Raw genomic sequence first — 21,676 nt, forward strand, 5'->3', positions numbered from 1 at the left:
CAAATCCTGGTGGGGGATGGTATAAACGAGTAAGGGCAAAATCATCCAAAAACAATTCAACTCACACACAGTTGCTTAAGATAGCATTGACAGGATTAATAGATATATTTGTACCTATCCAGAATAAATATACTGGATAACAAATAATAAATGTAATTAAATGTTCCACTGGCCATAAACACTACCCTAGAAACATTTATAATTAAAGCATCATTTGCCATCACAGATGAAGTTAAGTGTCATATATACATGGCATACTGTTTCATTTAATCTTTCAAAACGCTGCATTCACCTGCTTGTTCAAGTCATAAGACCTGGTTTCACAGGCTCGTTGTCTAGTAACAAGGAATACACCTCAGGCAGTTTTACAAATTCCAGTTACCACTGCTGCCTGGAATGACGCTTCAGATCACCTACTTCTGGGCAGTGCAGCAAGAAGAAATGAATTTAACACGTGAGTTAAGAGCTTAAAACCTGGCTCCTGAGGCATGTGTTGAAGGCTCCACTCCACTTTGAGTCATCACAAAACACTGATTTAAACTTATTTTGAAGGTCTTTGATTTTTTTTAACTTTCACATCCATCTAACGGCTTTCAGGGCTGGAGATGTAGCTGAGTAGTAGCGTGTTTGCTGGGTTCAATACCCATTGCTTCAACAAGTACAAAATTTAAAAGTCTAGGAAAAGGACATATTTTTTAAGTGACATTCTTTTTTTTTTTTTATTAACTTGAGTATTTCTTATTTACATTTCAGTGTTATTCCCTTTCCGGTTTCCAGGCCAACATCCCCCCCTAACCCCACCCCCTCCCTTCTTTATGGGTGTTGTGACATTCTATTAATTCATTAGTTTCTTCCCTCTGGATATTCTCCGTTATAACTGGTAATAAAGACTGCTATTTTGTTGGGGTTGGGCAAGTATTTGTTTGAGTGGCTACGTTAGTCTATTATTTTAAAAATTAAAATAAAAAGAATTTTAAAAGAAATACTATTTTGGTCTTGGCCATTTTTCTCCCTTTTTGTGTTTGATTTGCTTTATAACCAAGTCTTTCTTTGAAAAACCCAAACAAACAAACCAAACCGCTTATTATCTCAATATCCAACCCAGCACCTAGGAGAACTGGAGACTCAGTCTCAGTTGGAGAGGCTCTAACCACACAGCCTGCTGGGAGAAAAATTGACTGCAATGGCAGAAGTTTAATTAATTTCACTCACAGTGAGCACCACGGGCAAAGTGTTCATCAGCAAAGTAACCTGGTACTGCATGAACTCTACAGTACTTCACGCCAAGTGCTGTAGAAGCTCGGCAAAAACAATCTTGGGAAGAAGAGACCTATTTGAGGGTCATTCTTTTGCGAATGTTTGCAAGAGACAACTTGAGCCAAAATATATTCTTCACAGCTTCAAACATGTTAAGACATGACCATCCAAGTTCTTTAATGAAAAAGTAAGTTTCCCAAGATTACCAAACGCTACTGCACTGACAACTCTAAGTTGAGAATACCTTTGTATACCACCATATTATTTTTCTGCTGACTCTACAAAATCCTGACCAGTAAGGAAAGACGTTCCTGGACTACACAGACAAACTACTTCAACATAGTCCTCTCAACTCTATTACTGGTTACAGTATTACAAGCTAATTGCCATCTATGATGGGATGTCTCCTAGCACTAGTATACGACCCTGAAACCATTAACCATTTTTTTGAAAAAGGATGGTTTATTGAAAAGAGATCAATAAATACCATATGATTTCTAACAAGAAGGTTAAACTGTGGAAGGCAGAGGAACTTTGAATGCTATAGTGGAAAAACAATATTTAAACTGAGTCTACACAGTTCAGTTTTCAGCTGAACCACCTCTTCCTGCCTTCTTGTAAATGTATAAACATCCTGCTACCTGCAGTAGACTTTAAAGTGACTTTAACATAATTTGCATCTGTTCTTTGCATCCATCCCTTTACCATCTAGCATGGTGTCTGGAAACAAAGGTATTAGTCACTCAGTAAAAATACTTTGCCGATTAAAAGATTTATCTAGTTACATTAGTCAATTTTTCTGGTTTTTATTGTTTCTTTTTGACAGATCTCTAAGGCAGGCTTTCAAAGAACACTAAATACATCAGATGTGTGATTTAATGACAATCAATCAGTAATTTGTTCTCTTCGATAAAAGATAAATATAGGTCCAAACTCCTAGCTTGTAATATCAAATCCCAGATCTAAAACAATGAGGCTTTTGGTCAGTATGAATTTATATCTTTCTTTTTCAAAGAAAAAAATGGCTATAATTTCCTTCATTTTAGAAACACAGGTATCAAGTGGGCTAATTAATTGGGGTTAGCCAATAATTAATTTGGGCTAACTTCTTATATAATCAGAATTCTTTCAAGACAGATATAGACAGATGCCATTAACAGTAAACAGAAAAGCCAATGGTTGATGTGTGGTATTCACTGAGCTAAGATACAGCATCTCTGAAAACTGTGTAAACACACAGTTTGTGCAACACACAGTTTCTGCTTAATCTTTCATAAGCATTCCTTCAGCAATCTAATCTACTCATCCAGAGAATTAAAATAAACCAACGTACACAGACATATATCTCATACATTCTCATTACATGCTATCTGAGTTAGTTGTATATCCATCAGCCTTAAAATGACAGGAATAAGATCATGAAGATACAAAGTTGAACCACGAAACTTGTTTTATGTGCCAAAGTAGGTTTGTGTTGTCAATTCCATGTGGTATAACAGAATGCCCAGCACAAATGAGCTAGAAATGGAGTGTGAGCTACGAACCGAAGTTTTTGCCAGAGAACAGGTAAGAACTCTAAAAAGCCTACCTCTACCTTTTTTTCTCTTTAAAGACTTATACAGTTTCTAAAGAAAACTCCCAAGGCCAGAAGTATTTTAAACCCGAGAGACACTTCCATTCTCTAAAATACAAGATGCCAAAAACATTGTTGATTTAAAAAAAAAAAAAAGTATAAAAGACTTGGGTATACTCACTTTCAAGAGGCTAATGTGACCTAAAAGGAGTTTCTTCTGTTACTGTGCTCAAGCATCTTCATCCCAGGAGGTAATAATTCTCATTATCTTAGAGACAGCTATGGCAGGTCATATTGACATCTTTTGTTGCAATATTTGAATGAGTTTTGAATATTTGTTATAAATAAATCCTTTGTATGATTGGCCTAATCTAATGTAATATTACTGGGTTGCTTTTTTTTTTTTTTTTTAAATGTAGAGACACTTCTTAAAATGAAACTAAAAGCATTGTGAAGAGAGATCTCACTCAGCAAGGGAAATGTTGGGATTTCTTGTATGTCTATCCAGTTCATATTCTGTACAATCTTACAAGATTGTAACTTTTTTGTTTGGTCTTGTTTTCATTTTTAAAAATCTTAGGTACCTATATAAGAACTTAGCAATATTAAATGGATCTAGGGGGAAAAAAGGCAACTACATCCCGCATGACCATGGTAGCCACAGCAACCACGAACCTGTTGCAAGTCCTGTGGCTAGAGCAAGTGTGTAGGATCAGCTATTCACAATTGATAAAGAAATTGTTGGTATACTTCTAGGATTTGATGACTTTGTCAATATGGTGCTGGAAGATGTCATAGAATTTGAAATGATACCAGGAGGAGGAGGAAGATCTAATTAGATCAGCTTTTACTAAGGAAAACAATGTAACAATGCTGGTTCCTAGGGTAGAGAGGCCTGAGGTATAAATGGATTTCCATGCCTTAAGCTAGATTCTGGCCTTTTTATTTAACTTTTCATTGATTCTTTATAAATTTTGCATCATGCACCCAAATCCCACTCATCTCCCTTTCCCTTCATATCTGCCTTCCAACCTTGCAACCTCCCTCCCAAAAGAAAAAGAAATCTTGCTATATAAGCTGCAGTGTGTCAGTGTGTCCCACGGTATACCCTTTTGTACACACATCTTTACTTGCACAAGTTCATTGCAATCAGTCAATGGTTTGGCTTGAGACTTCTGGATTTTGCCGCACAATCACTGCTGGATCCTCACCAGGACTCCTGTTGTTCCCCTGTGTCATGGCAGTCTAGTGATTTTGGATCTTCAGGACCCGCCCCTTTCTGCTCTCCAGCAGTTTATAGATAGGGTAGAGGTTGGGGTGGGCCAACTCAAAGCCCTGAATCTGGGCCTGTGTGGGAGCTGACTGATCAGCCTGCCAGTTCTCTTGCACCCACACCACCAGGGTGAGCTCTCCAGCACTGCCCCGGCAAGGTGCAGGTCTAGCTCACACCAGGGACTTCTACCTGGCCTTTGGTGCTAAAAGATTCCTGCTACTGGAGGGCCACAGACCTGGACATGCTCTCATTGACAGCATGGGCCTGGACCTCACCATGGCAAGGTAGCACCACTAGCTCCTCACATCAGGCTGTTCCTCACTACCTTCAAATCTCAGTTCATTGTGCCTCTCTTCATTGTGTCCACATCCTTCTGCTTCTCTTTCTCCACCACTTACTTGCTCATCTTAGTGGCACTCAGGGCCTCTGGGTATCTAGGATTGTCTTAGGAGTGCTATGTCCTGCCTGATATCATCTCAGGGGTGCTCTGGCTGCAAGGGTGTCAATTGTCTCAAGGGTGCTCAGCCTGTCTGAGTCCAGCAGCACGGGGCAGGGATCATCTTGAGTATAGCTTTTTAAAACAAGAATAAGGACCTGAGCTCAGATCTCCAACACCGGCATAAAAAGCTGAGTTTGGTAACATACATGCATAATCCCAGTGCTGGGGAGGCAGAAACAAGTAGAACCCCAAAGCCTATTGTCGAGCTACTCTTGCCAAATGCTGATCTCCAGGTTCAGGAAGGATCATGTCTCAAAAAAATAAAATAAAATGGAGAACAATAGAGAAAGAAATCTGAGACTGACCTCCCTCCCTCCCTCCTACCTACACACACACACACACACACACACACACACACACACACACACGCACGCACCTTTAATAATACATTTTTAATCCAAATGAGACAAGACATAACTTCTTCGGCATTTTGTCCTGACTACCACGGCCTCTCTGCATCATAACCATGCCTGCAGTTCTTGTCAATCAATATGCTTTATTTAGTCTTTCATTCTGTTGGAACAAATCATTACCAAGCACATGGACTTTATCCTCAGACCATCGAGCTTTCTCTCCTCAATTCCCCTACCATGGGGACAAGGGTTGAAATAGCGTTTCACTATGTAGCCCAGGCTGGCCTTCATCTCACTGTCATCTTCCTGCCACAGCCTCCCAAGTACTGGCATTAGAGGCATGAGGCACAGCACTTGGTTCCACCAGGTCTTTCACAGATGACTCCTCCCTGTCCTTTAGATATCCTATTAAAAACTAGTATCCTAACAGATCTCTTCCCTAACCACCCAATCTGGGGCCGTTCTCACTTCTAAGCCTGTTTCTTTTACCATATTACCTCATTTTCCTCTTTATTGTCAGTAATTAAAATTATCTTGCTTGTATTTCCATATTTCCCCATCAGAATTTATGTTGCATGGAAGAATAGCATCTCCCTGTTGTCTCCATGGTGACATGACAGGCATTCAATAAATATTTGTTCCATAAGCCTGTTGTTGAATAGCTGGACTCTTATGATGTATTTTCCCTTAGTGTTTTCTACTTAGTAAATTAATCTTCATGAACTACTGACTGAATATAGATATCCAAATTCTGGCACAAACATAATATACATATATACATATATACATACATACATATATTCATGAATGCATGGATGTGCATTCACATGTTGAGTGGGTGCATTTGTGTATGTTCAGGTGAACCTGCTCTTATACATGCATGTGTCGAGGCCAAAAATTGATGTCAGGCATCTTCTATTACTCTCCCTTTTGTTTACTAAGGCAGGGTCTCTTACTGAACCCAGAAGCTTGCCAGTTCTGACTAGTCTAATGAGCCAGTTTGTTCCTGGATCCTGTTTCTGTCTGCTGGGATTACAGGTGGCCACTGGAAGAAGAGAGAGGTAGGGGGTTGGGGATTTAGCTCAGTGGTAGAGCGCTTGCCTAGCAAGCACAAGGCCCTGGGTTCAGTCCTCAGCTCTGGGGAAAAAAAAAAAAAAAAGAAGAGACAGGTGGATCTCTGTGAAATTTGAGGGCAGCTTGGTCCACATGGGGCTACACTGTGAGAACCTCATCATTAACAAAACAACAACAGGAAAAAAAAACCCACAAAGAAAGTAGCATTATAGGCTGGAGAGATGGCTCAGGGGTTAAGAGCACGAACTGCTCTTACAGAGGTCCTGAGTTCAATTCCCAGCAACCACATGGTGGCTCACAACCATTTGTAAGGGGATCTGATGACCTCTTCTGGTGTGACTGGAGAGAGTGACAGTGTATTCACATACATAAAACAAATAAACAATTAAAAAAAAAAAAAGATCATTGGGGTAAGACGAACATTTAAAAAAAAAGTAGGGCTGGGACTTAGCTCAGTGGTAGAGCGCTTACCTGGAAGCGCAAGGCCCTGGGTTCGGGCCCCAACTCCAAAAAAAAAAACCAAAAAAAAAAAAAAAAAAAAAAAAGTAGCTTATAGTAACAGTCAGGGTGTCAGTCTAAATCTAAGTTATTTCAAGTTAAATTCTATATAATAAAATTCCAATAAAATGATCAAATTAAATGTGTACAAATATGTACAATGGGAGGCACATCTGTCTAGACACTTAACTAAGTTTTCCTAAACCAGGTTAAGATGTAGACTATTTTTCTGGTATAGCTAAGTATTCGTTTAATTAAGGTTCAAACCTAGGCATGTCAGTGTGCGACTCCATTCTCACTTAGTTCCTTGGAAGGTTGAGGCAGAAGAACCAGTTGAGCATAGGAGTTCAAGGCTAGCCTAGTCAACATAGTGAGGCTCTCATCTCAAAAAGAGTCAAGATGTTTTTTCAAACTATTGTATATGCAAAAAATTCTGAAGCAAAGATGGTTTTCAGTGTACAAGTCAGTACCTTTAAGCAATATTTTTCCTTCTTATCCAGTACTAGAAGCTAGAGTTTTACAGAAATAGACTGGCAGGACTCATGCTTTCAAGTTAGGTTAGCATTGAAGAAGAAGGTATATGAAAGACTATCAAGTCCTTCCCAAAATACAACTGGTTAACAGCAGAATGTCCCCATTCATTCCCAAGCTTCAGGATATGCTGGGAATTTACAGCCTTACTGCCCTCAATAACCACAAACTGTCCTAATCTCTAAGGAGATCTAACAGCCAAGTCAAAGGATAAAATACGGAATAATGTTCACTTTAGGCACAACTTTTCCAGATATCAAAATTAATTAATTAAAATAAAAATCAAAATTTTATTGCCAATTTAAGGGTCTGGAAGTAATCTTCTTCCCATAAGATCTACCCATCATTTGAAGAGTTACTGATATAGACAAACTGGCTATCATCTTCTACCCTCAAAATACATGCTGGGAGAAGGCAATGCATCTATCTACCCTCTGAATTCAGAAGCTTGTCCTGGAACGACATTCCATTTAAGTACCTTGTAGAACTGAAAACTCCACAAATATCAGGAAAACTTATGGAGTTTCATTTTGCTTTTTAATTTAGGCAGAAATATCTATGAAACAAAGTACATGAAATATAACAGCACATGAGGGAAAAAAAATACATCTTTACTTGAGGAATCCAGAAGAATAAAACATGTCCAAAACAAGCCCTGGGCAGGTGATAATGCTGCTTTGTTAATTACAGAACTCCTGCTGGCAAGAAAAACTCTACTAGCTGCTTTAAAAAAAAAAAAAAGGGCAGGACAGATGGCTCAGTGGTTAAGAGCACTGGCTGCTCTTCCAGAGGTCCTGAGTTCAATTCCCAGCAACCACACAGTGGCTCACAACCATCTAAGCCCTTTTCTGGCATGTCCGAAGACAGCTAGAGTGTACTCATGTACATAAAATTATTAAATAAATAATTCTTTAGAAAAAAGAATAGAACAACAACAAAACAATCAAAAAATCAGCACATCAGAATATGGTCTCCACACTTCACTTTCAAATCTGTCACTTGGGAGATGTCTAAAACGGAATAACACAAATTCAAGTCAAGAAACAAATTTGCATATAAAGGGGCTATTTTACTTCAAAGTTCCAAAAGAAAGGAATCTTTAGAAATGTAGAAAGGCAAAATCAAACAATAAGCAATGATTCAGTTTTCGTAAATTAAAACCATGTGTTACTTCCAACGATCAGGATGGACAAATCTTCTGAGACCTCAGTAAGCAACCATGGCAAAGGAAAAGGTTTGAACATCTCTCACATGTCAAAAACTTTTCTCCTAAGTGAGGAAAATTTACTTACTCTAAACAAAAGCTGGAAAATAATCAAGAGATTTATCAGAAGAGATACACGGGGGGGGGGGCTTCAGAAAAACCTATGGTTAAATAGACCTTAATATTAGTTATTACCTTCAAAGCTCACCATACGTGAGCTACCCTCACACAAAAGATAGACAAATGGGAAAGAAAACATAGATTATTGTATGGTTTTTATAGGCATAGTTGAAGTAAAACTAAAAATATCACAATTTTAAGTCTAAGTAAGTTTGGGGGCTTTGGTCCATAAACCCACCTTCCTTCCTTCTTTCCCTACTCACTCACCATCTTGCTGGCTGACCCAAAACTTTATAAACAATAAACAGGGTACTCAGCAACTAAGAGTCATACTGCTCTTACAAAAGACCCAAGTTTGGTTCCCAGCACCCACCCATCTCAGGTGCTTCATAACCCTCTGCAATTCCCACTCCAGAAAGGGCTCTGAACCTCTGGCCTCCATAGGCACCTGCACTTATGTCTCTCTATTTACACATAGACACAAACACCTACACATAGGAATACTTTTTCTTTTATTAAGTTATAGCTGGGCAGTGCTGACTCACACCTTTAATCCCACATACTTGGGAGACAAAGGCAGGCAAATCTCTGTGAGTTTGAGGCTACCCTGATCTACATAGAGAGTTCTAGAACAGTCAGGGCTACACAGTGGAAACTCTGTCTCAAAAAACAAAAACAACAAACAGAAAATGAATACTTGGGGTTGGGGATTTGGCTCAGTGGTAGAGCGCTTGCCTAGCAAGCGCAAGGCCCTGGGTTCGGTCCCCAGCTCTGAAAAAAAAAAAAAAAAAATACCTTTTAAAAAAAAAAAAAGTTAGCTCTAATATCATGTATGTATGTCTAGCATGCAAGGAACTATTTTTTTTTAATATTTAACTTTATATGTATTGGTATTTTGCCTGTATATATTTCTGTGTGAGGGTGCAAGCCCCTACACACAAGGAATTAAAAAATTGAAATTATTTCAGAGAGAGAGAGAGAGAGAGAGAGCGAGCGAGAGAGAGCTGTCTATTACCCCCTCGTATCTATCCCCTGGCCTTATAAGAAGCCATTTAAAATATTTATTGCTAATAAAAACTGGTCAGGGGGCCCAAGGAATGAACATAAAAGAGTCAGAATCAGTATTGAGATATAGAATGTGGACTTAAAAACTTGGAGAAGAAAAGGCTCACGTGCTCCAGAGGACTTACCGTGCTACAAAAGCAACCCATTATGTTCTGCATTAACCACTACAACCTATTAGGGAACTCAATTTCGCTCAGAAATACTTTTTGAAAGGAAAAGCCCTTACCCCTTCCAACTATGATAAGCAAGCACTTTATCACAGAGCTACCATCCCAGCCTTCCTGTGTGTGTGTGTGTGTGTGTGTGTGTGTGTGTGTGTGTGTGTGTGTGTGTGTGTGTGTACACACGTACGGGGGGGGGGGGAGAGACAGACTTGTCATCTCCTTTAGGGTCTTAACTAAAATATCTTCTTATTAAGTGAAGCAAGGTATCTTACTTAAAACCTAAACATAGAAAATCAATTCCTTCTTAGAATAACTAAATCCTAAGCTAGGCATGGAGTTCAGGTGGTGACCTTGCGTAACCTACAGGAAGCTCTGGATTTAAGTCCCGGCACCACATAAACAGGGCATAATGGTACATGACCACGATCTCAGCATTTGGAAAGTGGAAGCCAAAACAACCAGTAGTTAAAAGATCACCCTCAGTCACATCATTTGAGGACAGGAATAAGAGAGATTCTATATTGGTGTGGGTGTCGGGGATGGAAGGAGTCAGAACAGAGAGAAAGGAAAGGGGAGAGATATAGGGGAACACTCAGAGGAGATGGCTCTTTTGATAAAGTGTTGCCAGAGACCTAGACTGGAAACCCCAGCACTGGGAGATAGATAAAGAGAGTCAAGTCTATCCAGGCAATGAACTATGTGAAGTTCCTAAGTCTCCAGCATGTATTCCAAATTCTTGAGTCAAAGAGAAAGTAAAAACACACAGGCAGACAAAACAGGGGAAAGTTGGCCAGGATATCTACCTTAAGAGAATGTCCCTAGTTCCTGATGGCCTTTGTCAGAAACATTAAAAAGCATTAACACCTACTTTACCCAGTAAGACTCTGTAAAAGTATACATGGAGGTCTAAGGCATAAATCAGAGCACAAAGTAAACACTTTAAGAGAGCAGTCATTTTGGTAGCAAGATTTTAAGTCAATATTAAAGAGCTGAGTTCTAAAGGACAGTATAAAAAGGCAAAATGCTCAAAAATCAAACTCCTTTTTACAGACTAAAAAAGCTACCACACTGTCAGTTGTGTTTCTAACCCACTGAGGAGCTCCCCTTACTCTACTGTTTCCATATCATGTATTATCAACCTTTAATTAAAAATTTAAACCCAGCTGGGACTTTTGTTATATACTTATAACCCTAGCATTGACAGGGCTGAGGCAGAAGGAAGCTGAGTTTGAAGCCAGTTATATAGTGTCACTATGTATCAAAAAATTTTTTTAAATCAAAATATAATTGCTTCTCCCAACATTAGTATGTATAATCTTTTCCTAGTATATAAAAGTCACCAGAAAAGACTAAAGGTGCTGGTTAGTTCCCAGCAGGGATATTTATAAGACCTTTATTGAAATCAGTCACAAAAATGTTTTCTGGTTGGGCTAGAGAGACAACTCAGTTGATAAAATGCTTACTTTGTAAGAACAAGGACCTGAGTTCAATCCCCAGAATCCACATACAGCTAGGCATGGTGGCACTCACTTGTGAACCCAGTCTATCCAAATTGGTAACTCCAGACCAACAAGAGGCCCTATGTCAAAGGAGATGAATACTGTTACTGAGGATGACTCAGATTGTCCTCTGGACTTTTGCTTGCACATGTACATACATTCGAGTACACGCACATTAAAAAGAAAACCAAATTCAGATGTTTTCTTTATATGACTTCAGCTTTACCTTTCATAGGCACTAAAATCAAACAGTAGCTTGCACTAAAGATGTGCATGTTTCAGTCATGGTAAATATTTCTACTTATCTCATTCTGTTTTACCCTTTCATTTAAATTGTATAAATAAAACTACATAAAACTCACCAAGTCAAATCTGTAGGAAAACTCTAATTTTTCTTGTCTAGCAGGAAATTTCTGTTGGAAACAGAGATGATGAGTCAGCTTAACTAGATTCTGAGTCTCATACATGTCTTACTTTTGCTGTTCTTAAAAGTGAAAAGTTCACAAAAATCAGATGATATATTTGCAATGAAATGACTGATAAAAGGACTTACTAGACAAAATTACTATTCTAATATCTCTGGCCTGAACGATCTAATTCATATTCAGTTCTCAAAAAGAGTACACTAAAAACGAAAGTCAGAAAACCATAGTTGGTTCTAATACTCTTGCTTATAAGCAAAAATAAAATATCACTCATCTCATGTCAATATTGTTGAAAAAATATTACAACATATAAAATATTCCTTTATTAAAGGTGCTATGTGGCTAAATTATACTAAAGCAAGACACATTTAAATGAAGTTATTTATCCAATGGTTTTAGGAAATAGCAAGAAGGAGCCCACAAATGACCAGGTTATTAATACTGATTATACAAAGGAGAAAAAGAAACTATCTACTGAAGCTTGGCAAGTTATCTTGGCTGCTGTCTGCAGCACAACTGCTCTAAAAATCTATCACATCCTAAGACAGGATTTGGGTTTCTAGGAACAAAACCTAGGCAAAAACAGGAAAAAGGAGAATCTTCTTTCCTATCATATGGGAAAATGAAATACCATGTAACTTACTGGTTAGCCTTCAAAATCTCTCAAATATGTGCATGTGAACTTTAACACACTGACTCAAATTAATTTCCCTTAAGAGTAGAACATAACAGATCTTGGTAACAATCAAATGTGGCTACCATTAGTAGTAGAAGAGCCATCGCCCTAAACAGGATGCTAAAGTAGGACAGCTTTAATCAGTCAGAGCCCATAACACAAAACTCAGAAAAATGTCACAAAGTTCTATCAAGAGAGCAGCAGTCAGAACAAATTCATTCAACAACTATTTGGTGAGCGCCACTGAACAAGGCATCTTTTGAAATGGAAGTAGTGAAAGGGACAAAGCTTCTGACATCCCAAAGGTAGGAAAAGAAATGCCTTTAAGTACTAGCTTCCAGGCAGAAGATAGCCAACTATCATAAATGAAAATTCTCTGAATATGTGTGATTTCTACCCCCCCTCCCCCATTCAGAGTCTCACTGTGTAGCCCTGGCTGTCTTGGAACTCACTATGTAGAACAGGCTAACCTCAAACTCAGAGATCCACCTGAGTCTGCCTGCCTCTGATGCCTGAATGCTGAGATTAAAGGTGTGTAGCACCATTCCCGGTTTGTATGTGTGATTCTTCAAGTGGAAATTTTTAGTTCCTCCTCACTTTTCCTCAGGTTTCTGGGGTTTGTCGTCAATTTTCCAGAACTAACATCTTTAGACTCAATACACTGGAAAAGCTAAAGAACCTGACACTACAAGCAAAGCAGGAAGAAACTGAGACTTGGTGCTGATATAAAAACAAGTAGGTACCACTATTTGGCAAATAATTTGTTATTTAAAATTTAAAAACTTTAAATTGGGCCGACAACTTTATGGCTCTGTGGGTAAAGGCACATGCCTTCCAAGCCTTGTGACCTGAGTTCAACTCCAGGGAATTGGAGGTCAAGGAGAAAACTGATTTGTCGCCAAGTTATCCTGTGACCTCCACACATCTCCCATAGCACAAGCACACACACACACACACACACACACACACACACACACACACACACACACACACACGTATACACACAAAATAAATTAAACTATAATAAAGTTTCATTTTAATGGAGTTGGGGATTTAGCTCAGTGGTAGAGCGCTTGCCTAGCAAACTCGAGGCCCTGGGTTTGGTCCTCAGCTCCAAAAAAAAAGTTTCATTTTAAAAGCTTTTAAGTTGACAAAAGAATATACATTTACAAAGTTTAATGTGGCATCTCAATACTTGTGTACAATGTACAGTGCTCAGACCAGGATAGTTAATATACCTGTCAACTCATTTTTTTTCTCCCTAGACAGAGTTTCTCTTCATAGCACCTGGCTGTCCTGGAACTCCCTCTACAGACGAGGCTGGTCTTTAACTCAAGGATTCACTTGCCTCTGCCTCCTGAATGATGAGATTAAAGGCATCCTGTGTGTGTATATAAGATAGTTTATTATATTGAAGATCCAGCAATTCTACTCTGAAATATGTGGCCTAGAAAAACTCCTGTTTGTGTCTACCCTCATGTGTGAGTAGTGTAGCAACTTTCCTAAGTGCCAGTATTAGAAACAACATGGAATGGATAAATTATGGTTTATTCATTTAAAGTATGTTGTAGGACAATGAGATTCAACTACAGTTCTACGTAGCATAGATCAAAGTCACAGACATATTTTTGAGTTCTAAAAAAAACCCCATAAAATATACACTGTATCACTATTCCATGTGTAAAAAAACAAACAAAATCAAAGTACAAGGAAGCTGAGGAGGGCAGCCCTATAGGAAGACCAGCAGTCTCAATTAACCCAGCCCCTCCAAGATCTCTAGACACTGGATCACCAACCAGGCAGCATCCACCAGCTGAGATGAGGCCTTCAACACATATACAGCAGAGGACTCCCAGGTCTGGGTTCAGTCAGAGAAGATGCACCTAACCCTCAGGAGACTGGAGGTCCCAGGGAGTTTAGAGATCTGGAGGGGTGGGTGGGGTGGAGACATCCTCGTGGAGACTGGGGGTGTGGTGGAGAGGAGGTATGGGATATGGAACGGTCAAGGTTGGGGAGGTGGACCAGGAGGGGAATAAAATCTGGAGTGTAAAAAAACTCAAAAACCTACAAAGTAGGCATGAAACCTGAGTGGTAAAATTGTGACGAAGGTTAAGTAAATAGTTATCACCATATCAGACTTGGTTCTCTCTAAACGATGGTAGGAGTTAAGATCTAGCCAGGCACTGTGTTCTTCTGATGCAGGCACTGATGTATTTCTAGGCATTTAACTGATGATTATATAATTATTTGCTTTTAAAGAAAAAACCACTTAATCCTTGAACTATAAAGCCTTATGTGCTGGTTAGTTTTTGTCAATTTGCCACAAACTAGAATCAACAGGGAAACTTCAACTGAGAAACTGTCTCCACCAGAACTGCCTGTGGGCATATTTTGAGTATCTTTTTAAATTATTGATCGATATGGGATGGCTCAGTCCACTGTGGGCTGTACTACCCTTGGGGAGGTGGTCCTCAGTTGTCTACAAAAGCAAGCTGAAAAAGCTGTTCCACAATGTTCCTCTGTGGTCTCTGCTTCAGATCTTGCCTCCAGGTTCCTTGCTCTGAGCTCCTTCCTGCCTCTCAGCTTTCCCAGATAATAGATCGTAGCCTGTAAGTCAGATAAACCCTTTCCTCTGCGAGGTGCTTTTGGTTAGAGCAGTTTATCACAACAACAGAAAGCTAACTAGGACATCATGCGTTGTGTATTTTTCTTGTCATAATACATAATAAAACTTTGAAACACACGTTGTTAAAGTGACACTACAGTATATGGCTATTCAGCTGCCCTCTACTATGTAACAGTGCACAAAGGTCTCCATAGAGCATGGCCTCGACTTCATCTTTTTTAAAATCTTTTTTCAAAGATAACTGAGGATCGAGAACTTGGTAATAAAGCAGTGTCACCTAAGAATATTTATAGGCTGATATCCTATCATATTACTTAAAACTTACTTTTAATACCTAAGATCTTTACTACAGGAGTTTCCTCTCTTGACATAAATGTTGAAATCTAGTAACTGTGACTACACACCAGGAACCATTACTCCAATTATATAAGAAACAAACCTTAAAAAAAAAAAAGCAAAAGCAGGACATAATGGGTTTTGTTTTTTGCTCTGTAGAATGTCACTGTGGTTGTGGGAACTTCCAGGCCCCTCCCCATCTGACTCTGAGTAAGAGTCCCAGTCTGTACAAAGGCCTGAAGAAGAGCCTGCAAAGCTGCACTCCATGACCTCCATGGCCTCGGCCCCCACTACGTACATCTCCTAAGTCGCTATGTCCCAGTCATGCCACTTTCCCTTGTACTTCCTCACAGCACAGGCCCATTCCTGTCTCAGGGCTTTGCTCTTGCAGTTTGGTTAATGCTCTCCAGTCCCCAAGAGATTATCGGGCACACTCCCCGCCACTGCTGCCTCCTTAATTGTCACCATCTCTATGAGAGCTTTCCGTGATATCCTTCCTCTCTCCCAGTCACAGTCGTATTCCTGCCTCACTGTTTCTATACTAGATAAAGCCATCTAGCATGCTACAATTTTTACAGTCTGTTTCCCCTCACTGAAAAACGAGCTGTACAAAGGCAGATTTATGTGTTTTGTTGCTGCACCTAGACAGTGTCTGGCACATGGAAAGCCAGAAACAGACCTATTTAATAAACGAATGATTTCAACTTTCCTTCTGAATTTCTATCCTTTAGAGATGTCACAGTAATTCATTCTATACATTCCTTTGGTGGCATATGCCTATCATCCCAGACAGAGAAAGATGAGGCTTGAGGATAAGTTGAGGTTACTAAGGGTGACAGGCTAAAGCTTCCATCCAGCTTGGAATACATAAGGATACCCTGGTTCAAAACAACAACAAAAAAATTACCTCTTTATAAATTAGCAATTTTTTGTTTTTTTGTTTTTGAGACGGGTTCTCTGCGTAGGCCTGGCTGTGCTGGAACTGTGAGACAAGGCTGCCCTTGAACACAGAGATCCGCCTGCTTCTGCCTCCAAGTGCTGGAAGTGTGTGCCAACACACTTGGCCTTAAAGATTTATTTATTTAATGGAAGCAGATAATTCATCTGCATTTATGTCTGCCCAATAGAAAATGACACTGGATCCCACGGGACTAGTTATAGATGGTTGTCAACTGCCATGTGCATGCTGAGAAATGAACCCAAGACCTCTGGGAGAGCAGTCAGTACTCTTTCTTAACCACTGAGCCACCTCTCCAGCATCTTAAAATTAACAATTTTTAATTAACAAGTTTTAGGTCTATGCAGTTTATATTAATGGAACATAGATGTCCAGAACGTTGATGAAAGCATAATTATCTTTCCCCCTAACAAAGCAAATTACCTGTTTTTAGTGATATCATCCTTGAGGGCAAAAAGAGTAAAGAAGCTCCGTGTTCTGGGAACAGCTGACAATGTACAATAGGGCTTCTTTTTTTTTTTTTTTTTTTTTTTGGTTCTTTTTTTCGAGCTGGGGACCCGAACCCATGGCCTTGCGCTTCCTAGGCAAGCGCTCTACCACTGAGCTAAATCCCCAACCCCAATAGGGCTTCTTTTGTGCCTTTTGTTATTTTTAAGTTTGTAAAAACTGAGCATGTTTTATTTTTATTATAAGATAAAATATTTTTAAAAATAAATATGTAAACAACATATAACCTTAAAAATATCCAGGCCTTAAGTGGTGGCACATACCTCTGATCCCAGAACTTGGGAGGCAGACACAAGATTTCTGTGAACTCATAGAGAGTTTCAGGCCAACCAGGGCCATATAGTGGCATTCTGCCTCAAAAAGCCAAAATAATAAAAAAGAAAAAGTTCCTTTTTCTGACACAGGGTTTCTTTGTATAGCACTGGCTGTCCTGGAACAATACTGTAGACCAGGCTGGCCTCAAACTCCTATTTTTGTTTTTTTTTTTTTTTTAATTCTTTTTTTCGGAGCTGGGGACCGAACCCAGGGCCTTGCGCTTCCTAGGCAAGCGCTCTACCACTGAGCTAAATCCCCAACCCCTATTTTTGTTTTTTAAATACCATATTTTTAAAGATTTATTTTTATTTTATATGCATGAAGTATTTTGGCTACATGTATGTGTATGTGCTATATGTGTGTTATATCTGACAGAAGCCAGAAGTGAACACTGGGTCTGGAATTAAAAGATGGTTCTCACTATTTGGGTGCTGGGAACTGAACCCAGGTCTTCTGCAAAGACAATTTGTCCAGCACAAAGAAAAGTTCCTCTTTTTTTGAATTTATGCTTGTGTGTTTTCCTGTGTAGGCATGGACATGACAGTGGACATGTGAAGAGGACACTTAAAGGAATGGGTCCTATCCCTAACTATGTGGGCGCCAGGAAACAAACTCATACACCGTTGTCATCCACTGAGCCATCTTATTGATCCTTAAGAAGAAAAAAATTTACATTATATTTTGATTTCCACAGAATAATAAATGCTGTTATGTATCCAGATGAAACGGCTCAAGAGGGTGACTGTAGTTTTTAAAAAAAAAAACATTTTGACTAAAAAGAGATTCATATAAATTTCTAGAATAGAAAGAAAACTCTATAGTGTTAGTGTTCTAAAGAAGATTTAAGACAAGAACATGTCTTTGGGCTGGTGAAACAGTTCAGTGGTCAAAAGCAAGTAGTGTTTTTGTAGAGGATTCAAGTTTGTTTTGCAGCAAGCACACTGGGCAGCTCACAACTGCCTGTAACTCCAGCTTCGGAGGAATCTGATAACTCGGGACTCCAAAGGCTCTACTCACATGCACATATCCACATATACATATAGTTAAGCAACTTATAAACAAACAAACAAATCTTTACAATATAAGATATAAAATGTGGAGTTGATGTGACAAAGAACAGGTTACCAATTCCATTCCAACTCCATGATTATCATGGCATAGGAAGAACGTTCACTAAATAAAACTGCCTAGTTGATGACATGAGACATCTATTTTAGTAGACTCAGCACTATAGCCTGGTTTATTTAACTACAACTCTCCAACTTTCCCAGTTGAATTACCGGCTGGCAGCAAGCCTCACTGCATCTGCACTTTTGAGGGAATACCTCATCCAAACAGACATGAGATTAAACCTAGATCTGAGGCACTTTCCAACCCTGGTACTTATGACCTGAACCATATCTGAAGACAAGAACAAATCCGAAAGAACACTAACATCTGGGACTCTGCATTTTTATGTTCTATTTCTGTGAAAGCCCAGTAGTTTAACAGCTATGACTGAGATACACTGAATATCTGAGGTAACACAAGAATTGCACAGACCAGGTCAGAGGTCACTAAACAGTCCCACATTTGGTGAACTAAATTATCTGAGTAAAAAGTATTAAAATGAGCATGGTGGTACAGCCTGTAATTCTAGCTCTTAGGAAGTAGAAACAGGAAAAATCATCACAAGTTCCAAGACCAGCCTAGTTTACACAGAAGAGGAAAATCTCAATAATAAAGAAGTTCATGAGAAGATATAGATATAAGGTAATAAAATATAAAATAAAATGTAAAGCTATCATTATAAAATTCTATAAAGGGTCCATAAGGAAAGAAATTTTCAGCACCTTTCATACCAATAAAAAAAGAGAAATATTACAAATTATAAAAGGTTTTCTTCACTCTTCTTCCTGTTTCAAATAATAACTATAGGGTGTTGGAATAAGCAGGAAACTCAAATGAAACTTTAGATAAGAAAATCAAAGAAATTTAAACCACTGAAGGGAAAAAGAAGGGAGCAGCAGGCGTCCACACGTACAGACACACACAGACAAAAAGAGAGTGACCCATGTTCTTTGACATTTTGTCTGTAATGGCAAATTAAATAACCATTAACATAACATAGTTGTGATATTATGAAATAAAAATAGTATCATTAGAACAGGAAGCCTAGGTCCAGGCATGGTGATACATGTCTTTAATTTTAAAACTCAGAAGGCAGAGGCAAGTGGGTCTCTGTTGAGTTCAAGGCTAACCTGGTCCACTTAAAGAGTTTCAGACCGGGCTGGAGAGATGGCTCAGAGGTTAGGAGCACTGACTGCTCTTCCAAAGGTCCTGAGTTCAAATCCTAGCAACCACATGGTGGCTCACAACCATCTGAAATGAGATCTGATGCCCTCTTCTGGTGTGTCTGAAGATAGTGACAGTGTACTCGCAAACATAAATAAATCTTTAAAAAAAAAAGCATCCCCAGCTCCGAAAAAAAAGGGGGGAAAAAAACAAAAAAACAACAACAAAAAAAAAAAAAACACAAAACTTCAGACCAGCAAGGGCCACATAATAAGACCCTGTCTCAAAACCAACCAAACAAAATATAAATGGCTAAGCATATGTATACCAACATAGATAGAGGTTAGGAAATAAGAATAAATGCAGAAGTGATTGTTGCAGAATCTTTAGCCAAGTGTGGTAGCACACATTTGATCCCAGCACTAGGGAGCCAGAGGCAGAGGTATCTCTGAGTTCCAGACCAGCCTGGTCTATATAGATAGCTCTGGGACAGCAAGGACTACATAGAGACCCTGTCTAGAAAAAAGAAAAAGAAAAAAAAAAGAATCTTCAAATAGGTACAGAATACATATGTGTATATACATACATAAGTACTTACATATCTATATAAAATTTATTATATGAAGATGAACCCATAAAGCAATACAATTTCATGTACATATATACATACGTATACTACAGCAGAAAGCATAAGTATTACATTTTCTATGGAACAAGGATAGGAACTAAGGATGACTTCTTTAACTGATGATATTTCTCATGATCTTTATTGGGCTTTCATCAAAATTCAGGGGAAACAGAATTAGAAAAGCTAAAATAATCTTTTAAATAGACAATAATGTAGTCTGAATGAAGCCCCATCACACCTACGAAGCCAATGAATCTAAGCAGATCTCATTAGTGAAAACCTTGTTAGTAAAATTCCTTTCCTGTAAGTGACAGAAATAATGTAGCACTGGGTGACTTAAGCAAAGAGACTGGTTTCATACTTTAGTAAGGAAGTGCTTTTTAAACAAAAGTACTGCTTAGTAACCCAACAGGCCTCCAAAAAGCTTTTGGTTTCGGTAGGGAATGTTTGCACAGAGCCCCTCCTCACCCCTCTCTACCATGCCACTCTAAAAAAAGACCAACCCTCCCCTTCTAATGACCTGGAGTTTTAGTACTCGAGAAAGGAAGACTACTTTGAAAGATTTTACATCTTTCTTCATCCTAATATTTCTTCTTCCTTTGCCTTTTCTGTTTGTTCTGTCTCTGGCATATTTGTACTTTTCATTTCTTGAACAAAAATATAATTCTAAAGAAGTCAAGTAAAACTCCATTTCATAGCCCAAATCTAAGATAAAGGGAGAAGAGGGGGAAAAGTAAGAAAAAAAAAAAAAAAACCTTATATTGCTGTCTTCATTTTAGCAACAAGACTAGAAGTAAAGTTCTGATTATCAAGTAAGGGTGGAATCAAACTTACTAGTACATTATAACATTCAATTAATTCCGTGTTACGTCTTTTACAAGTCATTTTGTTTATGAACCACAAAGCAAACCTGAATAGGTCTGTACAACTGACCACTAGAGTAGAATCTATAACTTCAAAATTCAGAGCTGTGATACAACCTATGTATCCCTACCTCATTCATCCTCCTGGTGTCCTCCGAGGACCTGTTTAGTTCCATGTATTGGGCAATGGAAGGGCTCCCTTAAAAGCAGAACTGCACTCAGTGCTAAGTGGCTTCAGTCTATTTTCAAAGCACTCTGACATTCATGATCTTATTTGGGATTTTTACCAACTTGGTGAAGCGTGCAAAACAAGCATTTTACAAACAAGGAAATAGGCTTCCCAGCTGGCCTGTCACATGGTTATTAAGCAGCTTAAGTTAGACTACAAGCCTTTTAACTACTAATCTAATAATTTAATCCCTTGACTTCCTGATCCTTACATAAGGTTATATGTAAGAACATGTCTTTTGTTCAACATGTAGAAATTTGGGAAAATATCTCACAGACAGTATGTTTAAATATGCTAGCTTGATATTTGATTTGATTTTTTTCTTTTCTTTTTAAAGTAGGATCTTACGAGCACAGGCTGGCCTCAAAGTCTCTATGTAACTGAAGATGGCTTTGAAATTCTTTGTCTTCTGCCTTCGCCTCCTCATTGCTAGAATGTGCCACTGTGCCTGGCTCAATTTCGGTTTTAAGTGGTAACTCTTTAGAAATGGTCTTAGGTTCTAGTGAATTCTGAGTATCATTATTAATGGAGACATCAGTAAGCTATTGACTAGGTTTATACCTTCAGCGAAGAACAGATACTATGTACCAAGTTCTTTCAGAATAACTTTCTACATATTAACACTTCATCATCAGTTCTTTGAAATAAAATGTTTACTATCCAACCTATCAGAATAATAGTCTATTGTTTCTAGGAAATCAGTAACTTTCCTTCTAAAGACCCCTACTA

The 21,676-nt window shown here is 38.7% G+C and overlaps 1 protein-coding gene and 1 pseudogene across 5 annotated transcripts in view; one reads left to right on the forward strand and one right to left on the reverse strand.

The window, feature by feature from the left end:
- Spop (speckle type BTB/POZ protein) overlaps nt 1-21,676 on the reverse strand; it is an 80,282-nt gene that overhangs the window by 25,125 nt on the left and 33,481 nt on the right. For 2 of the 5 annotated variants that reach the window (XM_032914526.1, XM_032914522.1), the window contains one exon: nt 11,473-11,523. The exons of the other annotated variants lie outside the window; for them this stretch is intronic. The gene's annotated coding sequence lies outside the window, so the exon portion shown is untranslated. The remainder of the gene's footprint in view (nt 1-11,472; nt 11,524-21,676) is intronic. 5 annotated transcript variants of the gene reach the window in all.
- Nucleotides 3,482-3,736, forward strand: LOC116910598 (annotated as a pseudogene).

The sequence above is a fragment of the Rattus rattus genome, chromosome 9, assembly GCF_011064425.1.
Source record: "Rattus rattus isolate New Zealand chromosome 9, Rrattus_CSIRO_v1, whole genome shotgun sequence".
In the NCBI taxonomy this organism is placed as follows: Eukaryota; Metazoa; Chordata; class Mammalia; order Rodentia; family Muridae; genus Rattus; species Rattus rattus.